Source organism: Sinohyriopsis cumingii, chromosome 12 (assembly GCF_028554795.1).
Source record: "Sinohyriopsis cumingii isolate HCF-2022 chromosome 12, ASM2855479v2, whole genome shotgun sequence".
In the NCBI taxonomy this organism is placed as follows: domain Eukaryota; kingdom Metazoa; phylum Mollusca; class Bivalvia; order Unionida; family Unionidae; genus Sinohyriopsis; species Sinohyriopsis cumingii.
The window spans coordinates 70059034-70071085 of record NC_142972.1 but is presented as its reverse complement, the minus strand read 5'-3'; the positions used below and the strand labels follow the sequence as shown (position 1 = coordinate 70071085).

The 12052-nt window shown below is 34.6% G+C and overlaps 1 non-coding gene across 1 annotated transcript; it reads left to right on the top strand.

Moving 5' to 3' along the window:
- Nucleotides 1-11778: 11778 nt before the first annotated feature.
- On the top strand, nucleotides 11779-11851 carry Trnav-uac (transfer RNA valine (anticodon UAC)). The gene has a single exon. It is a non-coding gene; the product is annotated as a tRNA-Val (tRNA).
- Nucleotides 11852-12052: the final 201 nt, after the last annotated feature.

The window sequence follows — 12052 nt, the reverse complement described above, 5'->3', positions numbered from 1 at the left end:
AAGTCCGTGAATCTCTCTGTCAGACTGGAAATTTGCATTTTGAAGTGGACAGGAGGTAAGTGAAATATTTTCTTAAATTACGTGTGTTAATTGTTACGCACATAGTTAAATTATTGCATGTTTACAGATCGAAAAATAACTTACATGTATCGCCTTGATTTCGTTGTAAGTTAGAAATCATAAATATCCCTTTACTAATTTGAACTGTTATATAATTATGTTACTTCACTGATATTAATTATGACACAGATGGTTAATTAATTACCATGACAAAATGAATTTAGATCTACGCAGAAATATCTACTACAAAGTTATTTATCTTCCTTCAGGTCATGGACCTTAAGAAAGGAAGGAGCAGTACTATATGAATAGGGATTTTGAGCGCATTTTCATACCGAAGGTCTCAGAGTAACAGTATCATAATTATTTTAACAATGGTTATGATGATACCAAAAAACAAATAAAATAAAAAATAGTTTAGTAAATATAAGGGGCACAACCAGGTAATACCTCTAGCAGAGAGAGAGAGAGAGAGAGAGAGAGAGAGAGAGAGATTTATTTATCTCTCTTAACAATACTGGGAAATGATTTTATTTTGTTTATATTTCTTAGAGAAAGCAGATCTAGTGATATTGTTTGTGACAAAATATACTGATTTTGATTGAAGATCCAAATATTTGGCAGCTGCATTCATTGATTGAAATATTGTTTCTTAATCAGTCTCTGCATGTGTAGATTTAACGCCCTTTTTCCATTTGTTTACATCTACCAGTGTTTCCAAATTTGCAATTTTGACTCTGCGTGATAGCTCTCAGATTAGTTAAATTATTATCGATTTTTATACCGTTGATATAAGCGATTACAAGACCGTCTTCGAGTACTCCGTTGAAAAATTCGAATATATATTTATGGCAGAAGTACTATTTCTTCCCATCATTAGGATAACCAGTATTAATGAGAATACCAACTGGTATTTTTCGTCGACAGTGTCTGATTACACCATCACGATTTGTTTCATAATTTTTAATAATGGTGTGTTTAGCAAAGTCTTACCTTGGATGATTGACAAAGTCTTTTTGGTTCATTTTTATATAATACCATTTGTTTAACTAATAATTTGGCTAAATCATTACTTTGAGAACCTTATCAGATAATCTTCTATATTTTATAACCCTGTCACTGTCATCAATATTTTTTATCATAATATCTTTTCAGATCTCTGTATTGTTTACCATCACATTGCAAAGACAATTGCGTTTTTCCTCTAAATCCAACATTGCATTTCAAACACGATTTTGGACCTAGACTTCCATTACGAACGCTTTGCAAATCATGTCCGCAGAATTCGTTTACGCAAGCTTTGTTACAAGGAGTCAAGGAAACTATCATTAAAAATGGATGAATTTGAGAGAGTATCTACGATTAAGCCATCTAAAGATAAATTTAATCTTGACAGAATATCCCCTGACATACCGATAAAAGCTCAGGTTGATCCGAAGAATAAAACCTTGATTAATGAAATTCACGAGGCCAAGATTTTTTTTTAGCAAAGATGGCGCATCTCATGTGTGGTCAGCATTTAAAATCACAGATGGTGTCGATGCTAAGATGAACGACAAACGAGCTGCAACTATCATTAATTATCTCCACAATCGAAAATAGTTTTTGAAAGTAAAATTTGTTGTATTAGCAGAAACAGACAATTGGATTATTCGTGACAAATATGATCCTGTCCTTCATAATGAAAAAATTGCCATACTGAGTAAAAATTCCAAACCAAGAATGTTGACTGGTATTGACAAACTGTATTATGAAAGAGCGTATCCTGTAACTGCAGTTATTTATGGAATTTATCCGATAAATGATAACCCCAGCGTTAATAATCTAATAATTTTCAAGACTGAAATGTGTAACCGAACGAGTAACGGAACATTTTACCGTTTCGACTCGTGGAAACGGTCCAACGGATAAAAGACGTAAAATAATAAATGAGTGGGGAGAAATAGTTCAAGATATCGGAGCGTCCGTCAAAGATGTCGCTGAGCTAGAAAAGAAACTAATATTCCCAGGAAGACTAAAATCTATGACCGCAGAGATTTTGTACGAATCAAAATATAAATCAAAAGGAGCTTCGATTGAAATTATTGATCATAATGCGCATGCGTGGACTAATGAATAACAATATTTCCATGAAATCGAACTGTTAAATTTTACCACGGAAATATATTTGATTTTATTAACGAAATAAGTAAAAACGATCCTGTATCAGTGTGGCTATTTCAACGTTCTGATGATGAAAACTATGATCAGTTTGTACGACCTAATGGCGTTATTTATCGTACAGAATCTCTCCACGAAGAAATGAAAAATCTTGCGTTAAATATACCGATGATGCTGAACGATTACTGAGTAATTGTTTTACTGTTTCGTCAGTTGCGGCTCATTTTGCTCGAGAGAAAAATTCGTGGAAACCAACTCGATTTGATTTTCTCAATGATATAATATCGAATTGTGTCGAATACAGAAACGATGGATTGTGGAATAGTTAATATGATCACAGAGATGTTATATCGGTTGATATGATTGCCTGTTATCCCATATATACTTGATCAGACATTAAAGCTATCATCTGCACCGTCAGTGTATGATCCCGTAGCTAGACATAAAACAGTTTATCTTAATGGACCTGGGGTTCTTGTAAAACAATGATCGTTTTAACCCATACACACAGACTTGCAAGGGAAATAAGAGAAAGAAATATTAGATCATGTACTTATCACAGCTTTTCTCGATGGAAAGGAGAAGCATGGACTCCTGATGGAATGGGCGAAAAATACATTCCAAATATTATCCTTTGTGATGAAATATGTACAGTGCCTAAAGAAACATTAAAAACATTTCTTGATTGGTTATTAATAAAAAATACTGCTGTTATAAGGTGTGGCGATCATGGTCAACTGATAACTTTTGTTGAATTGTCTCCACATGAATGGTTAAAGAATTTTGTTGATTGTTATGAAGAAATAGCTGCTGATCATAGATCTCTTGATCCAGAATTAAGCGAGTTTAAGAAATTAATCAAACTACAGCCGAATAAAGTTCAATGTGAAATAATGCGTGATATAATTTCAGAAATCCTATGAGCAACGTTTGGAACTTATGGAGACCAAATGATTTGATAATGGCAAGTAGAAAGATAGTTCGTGATACACTTTAACAACAATTTTTTATGCTACATAAAGAAAGGTTTTCAAATCTACCCGTACCATTATGTTATCGACCGGTTGATACGCGATGGCAGAATATCGACGTTGATATGCCAGGATCGTCAGAAAAATAAAATCTTGTATTAATTGATATTGTTTCGGTTCTTGTCAATGATGTTGAAGATGCGCTCAAAATGGAAAAAATTCCATGGACGCTAGCATACGCAATGACGATTCATTCATCTCAGGGGTTAACCATTTCTGATACGCGAGTTTGGATCGTCGATGATCGTATCGAATTGTCAAATTTAGTTTATCTCACAGTGTCTAGAGTTAGACAAATATCTCAGTTGCGGACGGTTATTATAGACGTTACAGAAACCACTGGCGATGTTATTGACAAAAATATAATAAGAAAAAAAATAGTTATAAACAGTGTGCAAATAATAAGCGCGAATTTGACCTTAGTACTGAATTTATAATGATGCCGAAACAACAGCAAAATAATCATTGTGCGAGCTGTAATACAAGAATGTTGTGGCGATACTCGAGTAATGATCCAAGACAATTTACCGTAGACAGAATTAATAGTAGGTTTGGTCATAAACGCGAAAATGTAAAGCTGACCTGTCTTGAATGTAATCGACGTCAAGGTGATAGTTTACAAAAGTGAATGCGGTGGTAATTGTGTCTTCAGGAATTGCTTGTAATTGTTCACTTTCAAATCCACGTTGAGGAGCAGTTGAATCTAATCTGTAGATTGCAGGTCTACCCGTTGATCGTACCACGCTAGATATTTTATGTGTCGTTACACTCAAATAGGATCAGTCGCTCTTATTTACCAACTTCATGTTCACCAGGTTCATATAAACATCTTATAATAACCTTACCTAATACTGGTTGTTTTGAAAAATCATGTCGTTTTATTGGTATATTTCTCTTTGTAATTGCATTAATAGGTTTCATGGCGGTTGTTCGAATAATTTCATTATTTAATGCAGCTATCACATATGGTAATCTTGCAACCCATTCACGAGAACTCGTATCTTGAATTACTTCTTTCGCATACTGATATCCAAATAACCAATCAGCAAGTGTTCAATTAAATCGTTCAACAATTGCCTGATCACGATGAATTGCGGTATGTCCTTTTCTACTCTCGTATCGTGAATTACTTCCTTCGCATACTGATATATAAAATAACCGCTCAGCAAGTGTTCAATTAAATCGTTCAACAATTGCCTGATCACGATGAATTGCTGTATGTCCTCGTCTAATTATGGTATGTTCTTGTCTATTATGTTCGACATTATGTTTTTTCATCAGAGATGATACTGCACCAGGAAATTCCTTGCCAGGATCAACCTGTAATAGTTGTGGCCATCGTAAGGGTCCTCGTTGATAAATTCGTTCAAAGCAGCTGCAACTTCAGCAGCTGTTTTAGCTGATAATGGCTCTGCTTCCTTATATCTACATGCAAAGTCAACGACAGTCAACGCGTATTTGTATGTTAATTGACGTCTCCCAATTTTTGATAGTATCGTGTGGTAAAAATAGAAGATCTGCTTGAAGAACTTCCTTAGGAGTGCTGACATCAAAACGTGCATGCTGATTTAGTTTAGGTGGTGGTATAACAATTTGCCATATTGCCTGTCGTGCTAACCATTTTGCAGCAGCAGAATGCGTTTTTCTCCTGGGTATTTAGCCCAAGGAGTTCCTGAAAATTTTGACAGCTTTTGTTGAATTGTCTCCATATGAATGGTTAAAGATGAGCCCAAGTGTGCGGATCTAACACCCACTCTTACTCCATCAAGTCGTTCCCTCGTAATTCTCGCGGAGGTGGAATTGCTGTCATCACAAAGAACTCCATGATAAAACGTCTTAACTACACCACAACATTCAATTTCGACCACACATCGTTTGAACTAGTCCAAACCACACTCACACTTGAGCAAAGGTCAGTCCATTTTGCTGCTTGAGTGCTTAGAGCCATTATTGCCTTCACTAACTGATGTTATTAATACCTCTCTCTCATCCGGGGAATTCCCATCATTTTTCAAAACTGCCATTCTAAAGCCTCTGCTGAAGAAACCAACACTAGACCATAACGATTTGAAGAACTACCGCCCAGTTTCTAATCTCCCAGTCATATCAAAAATCTTAGAAAACGTTGTTCTATCCCAGCTTGTATCTCATCTAAATTCAAACAGTCTTTTTAGCAATGTGCAATCTGCATGTCGCCCTTGCCACAGTACTGAAACTACTCTTCTAAAAGTGGTTAATGACATTCTCTCTGCTTTGGATAGCGGAAAGATTACAGTCCTCACCCTCCTTGATTTGTCTGCAGCATTTGACACAATAGACCATGCTATATTACTTCACCGTCTCCAGCATGCATTTGGCATTCATGATACAGCCTTACCGTGGTTCAATTCATACTTGGTCAACAGGACACAAATTGTATCTGCAAATGGGATACACTCCAGCCCAGTTGATCTATGTTGTGGTGTTCCACAGTGGTCTGTTCTTGGACCTGTTCTCTTCATTCTGTACACTAAGTCGCTCTCAAGTGTCATAGATCATCATCCAGTGTCTCTCCAATTGTACGCTGATGACACCAAAATGTACAAATCTAGCCATCCAACTGAAGTTGATGCTACCATCCAAGGTATAGAGAAGTGCATTTCTGATGTGAAATCATGGATGACATGTAACAAGCTACAGATGAATGATGATAAATCTGAGGCCATTCTGATCACAACAAAAGACTTTCTCATTTACATCCTTGACCTCAAACAATAAATATCAGCAAGGCCAACATTAAATTCACACAATCAATACGAAACCTAGGTGTTACTCTGGACAGTACTCTCACATTGCACCAACATGTCATGAACATATGCAAGGCTGCATATCTTGAGTTGAGACGCATCAGCTCAGTTCGCAAATATCTTTCAGTTGATGCCACTAAAACACTTGTGTGTTCATTAGTACTTTCAAGACTGGACTATTGGAACTCAATTCTGTCTGGTTCATCTCAATATGTACTCCAGAAACTTCAAAAAGTTCAAAACACAGCTGCTCGGATCATACTTAGAGTATCACGATCAGAGCACACCTCCCCGCTGCTCTGTACCCTAAACTGGCTATCCATTCGATCCAGAACCAAACACAAAATTTGTTCTCTGTGCTACGTTTCACTGTCGGACTCTAGTACAACATACCTATCCGACCTCACCCATGTGTACACACCAGCAAGATACTTACGTTCCTTTTCTGACAATCGTATACTCATTATTCCCACTATGAAAACAAAGTCATATGGACAGCGTTCTTTTGCATACCAGGGTCCAGCAACGTGGAATGTATTGCCCACTGAACTTAGACACAAAGACACAGTGATCACATTCAAGAGGGCTCTCAAAACTCACTTATTTCGACTGCAAGAACAAACTTAAAGACCTAATAATGTTTCCTACTTGAAATATTCTCAGCATGTTTTTGATTTTTTAATGTTTTTCTAATTTCACGGTGTTTGTTTTTGTAATAATATTATTATATGTTTTTTATCTTATAGGTGTTGTCTAATGTTGTAAAGCGCTTAGAGCTTCTAAAGATTAGGCGCTATACAAAGTCCTCATTATTATTATTTATTATTATCCTTACGTTGAATTTTAGGTAAAAACGAAAAAAATATTCTGTTACTTATTGCACATTTTCTACCATATTCTATTTTTTCCATTTTTTTCTTGTAACAGTGGCCAAATCAGTGGTTGGAGTTTTAACACTACAACGTAAACAATATAGATTCACGTATATTTATAATATGGATGTAATTGATTCTCAGCGACACGAAAGCAAGAGCCAGTAAAACATATTTCAGCATTACCTTATTCTATCAGAATGATTATAATAGGTCCATCTGGGTCCGGTAAAACGCAATGACTGCTTAATCTTATAATGAGATGGTTAAAGTGGGACAAGTTGTATTTAGTTGCACCATTAGTCGATGATAAGAGATGTTATGATGTACTTAAAGATTTTAATGAAAATGCAAAATTGTTAAATGAAGATGGTGACGACATTATTAATTTTATAACCGATATTGATGAAGCATGAGTGTTGACAATTGATGAATTAGATTGATTTGATAATAATCTCGTAGTATACGGTGATGTGATGCTGGATAAACAATCAAGTCCAGCTAGAATATTTTCCAGAGGCAGACATAAAAATACGGATAAAATTTATGTCACTCAACGATATACACAAATACCTAAAGTGATCAGAGATAAATGTAACATTTTAGTTGTATTTAACGGAGTTGATACACATACTCTGAGAAATATTCATCAGTGCAGACTATGTACACACACACACACACACACACACACACACACACGGCATGAATGTCTTTCGTATCGTCAATCTGTGACATAAACACGATCAATACATGAAAGGTGCGTGATTATTGGAATTTAAGCCGATACATTATACTGACTCAAAAGCGCACACTAAATATGTCTGTATTTATCGCTAAAAGTAGGCACAAAATCTTAATATATATTATGGTATATTAGGATATAGATGGTGTATACATACATACATACATACATACATCCATACATCCATTCATACATACATACATACATACATACATACATACATACATACATACATACATACATACATGCATACATACATGCATTCTCTAACGCATGATCGGTACCATGTACTGTATTCTCAAATAACGCTAAATACAATGGTTATGAAAGCAAAATGTGTTAACGCATACATGTACAGTATTAATTTATGTGTGCTTTTGGTGTTCATCAATTAATAACTTGTGGTCCCTATGGTCACTGAGATTTTCTCCTGTCGCTGATTCGCAAACAGTTTTAGAGATTACTTTCTTCGAATCTTTTGCACTGCATCATAACACAATGGAAGCCAATCTGTTTAAACAGGTGAATTATCTCGTCTTCAAACTGTGCAATTGATTCATCTAAATTGATTTAGATAATCTTAAACTGAAACTTCAAAATCACTATGACGATAAAATAATCAATTTGTCAGGAATGATTCATTGACAGGCATCATATATATATGTGTGTGTGTGTGTGTATGTGTGTGTGTGTGTGTGTGTGTGTGTGTGTTTGTGTTTAGCAATAGCTCCAAAACGACAAGCTCAATATTCTAACAGCAATAGGCCACATCCAAGCCAGTAAACTGAGCGTTAGATACTAGTTGTACGTCTTTAAAAATTCTTAGAGCTGCACGAGTACCATTGTGAAACGGCCTTTTATTGTCACACTTACAGCAGCAGTTCTGATAGGTCATAGGCAACTGTAAGATTCCTTCATATTTGACCAGTTACACATTTCAATGTACAATTAAACAGAAGCTTAAAATTGTTAATAATGCTTTACAACAAGTAATCTATAATCTGAGGCAAACATGTCATAAATGCCTGACTAAATTAGAAAGGAAAATATTTTTGATATCCGAGATGAGTTATGTGAGGAAAAAAATCTCTTTAGATCGTCAATGTTTAACAGCGACCAGGAAAACCTAGCATCTACCTTAGAAGAGAGCACACCTTTTCATGATAACATTGCTCAAGTAAACGCTTCATAAATCTAATGATTCCTATGTCAAATTATTCAGCGATTTCAGATATAAATCTATTTTCTGAGCATATTTTTCAAATAGAACCAATATTAATATTTGACATATACAGATTCCCAGTCGTGGCTATCATATCGTAAATAGCAAACTATTAATATTCTAAGCAGGATAGATAGAAACGTCAAAAGTGTAAAGCTCCAAAAATTGCATTCCATAAATGGGTATCTACTTCATTACCAAACAAATCCTACCCAGGCCGACCCCATTATCTGTTCTATCATTGCATTTCAAAATACAAGAATGCTTCATGACCAAAACATTCGGTAAATTAGAAAATATTGAAACATTATGTAAAATAAAGGTAAGACATAATCCACGAAACTTTCATTTAAATAAGGCTTCTATTCTTCACACACAGGCGCGCAAAAAGTACATCCATATATTTCCGGAATTTCTCACCATACCAATTCCCCATCAACTCACACATAATGGCTAAAAATGACAGTACTCCATAGTGACTCATCAAACACTCAGTATTACTTTAACTGGTATAGTTGTGACTAATACAACGAAAAAGCTGGTGGCGATATAGCTGGAAATAACCGTCTCAATGTTATTCCTTTATTGCCAACACTTTTACGTGTTACTTTCGCCATCTTGAATTTTTCCACTTTTATCAGCCATTCATCTGTGCGTGCCTGACCTCGTGAGCGGAACATTATGGGAGGCCAAGGTAGCACGCTATCAATATCATAACTAAATTAAAAAAGAAAAGCCGCTGCATATAACGGCTTGTTGTATTTCTATTAATATTTCATGCATGGAATTCAATAGTGTTGGGAAACTCAAGATAAACTCGTGCCTTACATGTCCAATACAGACAAAAAAATATACGTCATACAAAACATTACGTGAAAATTCCATTGAAAATAAATATCATTTTCCCGTAGAGTTGTACTGAAATTGCCTTATCGGAGCATCATAGGACGCTAAGGTACTAGGCTAAGAAGAATTTGTATTTTGAGCTCCAGGCTGTGAAATTGTATGACTGTTAGAAAATGAGGCAAATAACACCAAAATTGAACAATTTTATGAACAAAATTCCTAACTGATCGATGTTGTGTTTATTGTGAGTTTGATAACTTAAAATATAATGTAAAAAATGTTTTAAAATTGTTTCTTTTCTTCAAATCCATCTTGGCTATTTCCTTGTCCGCTTTCCGACAAACATCGCCTCCAGACGGAGACACTATTTTAAGTTCATCATACAGAGGATGTGTATAACGGTACCTGAGACGAAACCAGTCAGAAGAAAGTGCGTGTGATTGCCTTGATAAAATTTTCAACTGTAATGCAGTGACGTATTTACATTTGATGTTAGAAAGTTGTAGTAGCTTTGGATTCTGCTACTCTTTAATGAGAAATTTAACAAATCTGAATTTACAATGGACCCCTTTCACAATACCCTTTACGGACAAGTTGCCGCTCCTGATATCGGACGCTAAAACTCAAAACGGGACTATCACTGCTTGATGAATGTTCTATATATTTACTTGGAAGTGGAGATCGGAGTTGGAAAGTCTGAATAATATCATGAAATCGTGTACATGTACTTTAATGTTGATAAAAAATATGAGCATTCAAAATAATAATAATAATAATGATAATAATAATAATACATAATAACAATAATATTCATGCAAGGGCGATCGCAGAATTATTTTTTGGGTGAGGAGGCAAACTTATAGTGATCAGCAATTAAGTTTTACGGATGTAGGCCAAATCTTCTTTCGCGATGAAATCCAGGGAGTGGGGACAATTTCCCCTTTTTGCGGGCGTCAATGCTATTTCCCCCAGTAGATTTATAAAAAATAACATGCATAGACAAGCAAAATAAAAATATCTCATTGAAATTGATTTTATACTGAAAAAAATTTTTAAGAATGTATTTTATCTTCTTTTGCACCAAGCCAATTAAACAAGCTCTTTGAAGCTTTAGTAATATGCATCAAATCATCTTTTAGAGATATATACAGTTTATCTATCAAGCGTGTTTAGTGGCATATACAATTTAGCTATTAATGCATGTTTAGAGGTATAGACAGTTTTGCTATCAAAGCAATGTTTCAGGTATGGAATTTAAATAAACTTTAACTAAATGCAGTGGGAAAAAAACACTTCTTGCAAATTCAGAAGACAGCAGACCTCACCTCCCACCCTTTCTGTTGAACTTAAATTAATATCCAATTTCCCCTTAGTCCCACTGGACTAAGACCAACTTTCGTCTTTAGTGATATCTACTAGTCTCCAATGTAATAATGTTAGTTTCAAAACCCTGAAAATGTCTACATAAACCGATTTTCAGCATCCTGGATCTAAGTCTGACAATTATCTAAACAATTTTAATTTTAAAAAAAAATTTTCCTATAGTTTTGACATTTAAATTTTAAAACAGTATTCGATTGTTTTTTCGTATTTTAATTAACTTAACATTATTGGATAGTTTCGGTATAATATTATTCTATTGTATTGGAAGTTAATTTAAAGAAACTACAATATTCTATAGCTTTGTTCGTTTAATTTAAAGTCAATTTATTCAATTTATTTTATTGTTTTAATTTAAAATAAAATCATTCTTTTTTACAACTATGATGCATACTTTTCCTGCAAATTAGGGTGTACGTACGCGACACTATCATAGCCATTTGTCTGCTGACGCTAAACAGATTGAAGTTTTCTTTTAATTCTTTGACGTTTTAAACAATGTAAATCCTCCAGGCTAAGTTCTGACATTTGGATTGTTCTCTTACAAGTGAATGCATCGTTTTGGAAGTTCGAGATTTTGCGAGATAACCCGAGGGCGTTATTTTAAGGTATTCTGAATCTGGTCTTATTAGGATCTACCAATATATATTTACCATCCCATGAGAGCATTAAAGCAAGGAGTTCCATGGTGTAGTGGTTATCACGTCTGCTTTACACGCAGAAGGTCCTGGGTTCAATCCCCAGTGGAACTATATTGTACTTTTGATGCGTAGGTCACATATTAATAATAACAATAAACAACTTATTTTCAAACAACGACAGCAGAATTTATTATTTTATTATACTTAGAAACGTTAAACAACAAGAAATAACAACACAACGTTGATTTATTTATTTATTTATTTATTATTTAGTATGCATTAATTATTAATCATTATCTGAAAACTGTTTAT